General features: G+C 35.0%; 1 non-coding gene across 1 annotated transcript; it reads left to right on the top strand.

Moving 5' to 3' along the window:
- The first annotated feature begins 822 nt into the window (after positions 1 to 822).
- LOC112792872 (small nucleolar RNA R71) lies at positions 823 to 926 on the top strand. The gene has a single exon (XR_003197593.1). It is a non-coding gene; the product is annotated as a small nucleolar RNA R71 (small nucleolar RNA).
- The last annotated feature ends 3,312 nt before the right edge of the window (positions 927 to 4,238 follow it).

Genomic DNA, 4,238 nt, shown 5'->3' with positions numbered 1-4,238 from the left:
CCCAGGAGGTCTTCCTCACTAGGATTTTCGTCCTTCTCCTCCCTTGTGCATTCGGCCATATTGATTACATCAATAGCCTTGCACTCTCCTTTTGGATTCTCTTCTGTATTGCTTGGGAGAATACTGGGAGGAGTTTCAATGACTTTCTTACTCAGCTGGCCCACTTGTGCTTCCAGATTTCTGATGGAGGATCTTGTTTCACTCATGAAACTGAAAGTGGCCTTTGACAGATCAGAGACTAGATTGGCTAAATTAGAAGTGTTTTGTTCAGAATTCTCTGTCTGTTGCTGAGAAGATGATGGAAAAGGCTTGCTATTGCTCAGCCTATTGCGTCCACCATTGTTAAAGCCTTGTTGAGGCTTGTGTTGATCCTTCCATGAGAAATTTGGATGATTTCTCCATGATGAATTATAGGTGTTTCCATAAGCTTCACCCATGTAATTTACCTCTGCTATTGCAGGGTTCTCAGAATCATAAGCTTCTTCAGAAGCTGCCTCTTTAGTACTGTTGGATGCATTTTGCCATCCATTCAGACTTTGAGAGATCATGTTGACTTGCTGAGTCAACACTTTGTTCTGAGCCAATATGGCATTCAAAGCATCAATTTCAAGAACTCCCTTCCTCTGAGGTGTCCCATTATTCACGAAATTCCTCTCAGAAGTGTACATGAATTGGTTATTTGCAACCATGTCAATAAGTTCTTGAGCCTCTTCAGGCGTTTTCTTTAGGTGAATAGATCCACCTGCAGAATGATCCAATGACATTTTCGAAAACTCAGATAGACCATAATAGAATATATCTAATATGGTCCATTCTGAAAACATGTCAGATGGACACCTTTTGGTCAACTGCTTGTATCTTTCCCAAGCTTCATAGAGGGATTCACCATCTTTTTGTTTGAAGGTCTGAACATCCACTCTAAGCTTGCTCAGCTTTTGAGGAGGAAAGAATTTATCCAAGAAGGCCGTGACCAGCTTATCCCAGGAGTCCAGGCTATCCTTAGGTTGTGAATCCAACCATATTCTAGCTCTGTCTCTTATAGCAAAAGGGAAAAGCATGAGCCTGTAGACTTCAGGATCAACTCCATTCGTCTTAACAGTCTCACAAATCTGCAAGAACTCAGTTAAAAACTAGTAAGGATCTTCAGATGGAAGTCCATAAAACTTGCAGTTCTGTTGCATTAAAGCAACTAGTTGAGGCTTAAGCTCAAAATTATTGGCTCCAATGGTAGGAATGGAGATGCTTCTTCCATCAAATTTGGACGTTGGCTTTGTGAAGTCACCAAGCATTCTCCTTGCATTGTTGTTGTTGGGTTCGGCTGCCATCTCCTTCTCTTGTTCTAATGTTTCTGAAAGGTTACCTTTAGATTGTTGTAATTTAGCTTCTCTTAGTTTTCTCTTCAGAGTCCTTTCAGGTTCAGGATCAATTTCAACAGGAGTGCCTTTTTCCTTGTTCCTGCTCATATGAAAGAGAATTAAACAAGAAAAGAAGAGGAATCCTCTATGTCACAGTATAGAGATTCCTTTATGTTAGTAGAAGAAGAAAGGGGGGAAGAGTGAAGAAGAATGGGATCGGATTTTTAGATGAAGAGAGGTGAAGAGAAGTGTTAGTAATTAAATAATTAAATAGAAGAAGAAAAGAGAGGGAGAATTTCGAAAATAATTTTGAAAAAGGGGTTAGTAATTTCGAAAATTAAAGATAAGATATAATTAAAATTAAAATTTAAAACAAAAAGAGTTTTTGAAAAAGAGATGAGATATTTTCGAAAATTAGAGAGGGAAAATTGGTTAAGTAGTTTTGAAAAAGATAAGAAACAAACACAAAGTCAAAGAGTTATTTGAAAAAGATATTAAAATCAAATTTGAAAAGATAAGAAGATAAGTTAGATAAGATATTTTGAAATCAAATTTTGTAAAAGATAAAATTTTTGAAAAAGATATGATAAAAAGATAAGGTAAGAAGATAAGATAGAAAAGATAAAAAAAAAGATTTTAATTTTTAAATTTAAAATTACTTACTTCACTAACAAGAAACTATAAGATAAGATTCTAGAACTTAAGGATTGAACCTTTCTTAACAAAAAAGTAACAAACTTCAAATTTTTGAATCAATCACATTAATTGTTAGTGTAATTTCGAAAATATGATATAAAGATAAGAAAAAGATTTTGAAAATATTTTGAAAAAGATTTTTGAAATTTTTGAAAAAAAAGAAAAAATGGAAAAGATACGATTTTTGAAAAAGATTTTGAAAAGATAAGATTTTTTAAAATTTGAAAATTTAATTTGACTTGTAAGGAACAACTAATTTTGAAAATTTTTGACTAAGTCAACTTCAAATTTTCAAAATTTTGAGAGAAAAAAGGAGAAGATATATTTTTTTTATTTTTTGAATTTTTTCAATGATGAGAGAGAAAAACATGAAAATGACCCAAAACATGAAAATTTTGGATCAAAACACATGATGCATGCAAGAACACTATGAATGTCAAGATGAACACCAAGAATACTTTGAAGATCATGATGAACATCAAGAACATATTTTTGAAAAATTTTTGATGCAAAGAAAACATGCAAGACACCAAACTTAGAAATCTTTAATGCATGGACTCTAACAAACGAAAAATGCATATGAAAAACAACAAACAACACAAAACAAGAAATCATCAAGATCAAACAAGAATACTTGTCAAGAACAACTTGAAGATCATGAAGAACACTATGAATGCATGAGATTTTCGAAAAAATAATGCATAAATTTTAAAAACATGCAATTGACACCAAACTTAAAAATTGACTCAAGACTCAAACAAGAACACAAAATATTTTTGGTTTTTATGATTTTATGATTTTTTTGTATTTTTATTAATAAATTTTTTTTTTAAAATATTTTTTTGGAAAGAAAACGAAAAAGAAAAGAAAAATTTTGAAAAAGGTTTTTTTGAAAAGTTTTTTTTTTGAAAAGAAAATTACCTAATCTGAGCAACAAGATGAACTGTTAGTTGTCCATACTCGAACAATCCCCGGCAACGGTGCCAAAAACTTGGTGCTGTTGCCGGATCAAAAAAATTGGCGTTGTGGTTGCACGTAATTGTAATTCGAACACTCCCCGGCAACGGCGCCAAAAACTTGGTGGACGAAATTGTGATTCATATGTTATTGCATTTTGTAAAATTCATTACTTTTTCTTTCCCTGGCAATGGCGCCAAAAACATGATGCCAATACCATGGTTTACAACTATGTGTGGTCACAACTCCGTTCAACTTGTCCAGCAAGTGTACTGGGTTATCCAAGTAATACCTTACGTGAGTAAGGGTCGATCCCACAGAGATTGTTGGTATGAAGTAAGCTATAGTCACCTTGTAAATCTCAGTCAGGCGGATAATAATTGATTATGGATAAGTTCAAAAATTAATAAAAAACAGAAAATAAAATAGGATAGAAATACTTATGTAGATCAATAGTGGGAATTTCAGATAGGCGTATGGAGATGCTGTGCTCCTCTTGAATCTCTACTTTCATATTACATTCATCCAATCCTTCTTACTCCTTTCCATGGCAAGCTGTATGTAGGGCATCACCATTGTCAATGGCTACATCCCATCCTCTCAGTGAAAATGGTCCTATGCTCTGTCACAGCACGGCTAATCATCTGTCGGTTCTCAATCAGGTTGGAATAGAATCCCTTGATTCTTTTGCGTCTATCACTAACGCCCAACCTTCAGGAGTTTGAAGCTCGTCACAGTCATTCAATACTGGAATCCTACTCGGAATACCACAGACAAGGTTAGACTTTCCGGATTCCCGGAATCCTACTTGGAATACCACAGACAAGGTTAGACTTTCCGGATTCCCATGAATGCCGCCATCTATCTAGCTTATACCACGAAGATTCTGTTGGGGAATCTAAGAGATATGCGCCCGGCCTAAGGTAGAACGGAAGTGGTTGTCAGTCACGCGCGTTCATAGGTGAGAATAATGATGAGTGTCACGGATCATCACATTCATCAAGTTGTTGTGCAACGTATAGCTTGGAATAAGAATAAAAGAGAATTGAATAGAAACTAATAGTAATTGTATTAAAACTTGAGGTACAGCAGAGCTCCACACCCTTAATCTATGGTGCATAGAAACTCCACCGTTGAAAATACATAAGTGAAAGGTTCAGGCATGGCCGAATGGCTAGCCCCCATGGTCTAAGGACTAGGCATCCAGAGATGTTCCAAGATATGGTCAAA

Source organism: Arachis hypogaea, chromosome 3 (genome assembly GCF_003086295.3).
Source record: "Arachis hypogaea cultivar Tifrunner chromosome 3, arahy.Tifrunner.gnm2.J5K5, whole genome shotgun sequence".
NCBI classification, from domain to species: Eukaryota; Viridiplantae; Streptophyta; class Magnoliopsida; order Fabales; family Fabaceae; genus Arachis; species Arachis hypogaea.
Note: the sequence above shows the minus strand (reverse complement) of the source record. Positions and strands in the feature narration are given on the sequence as shown.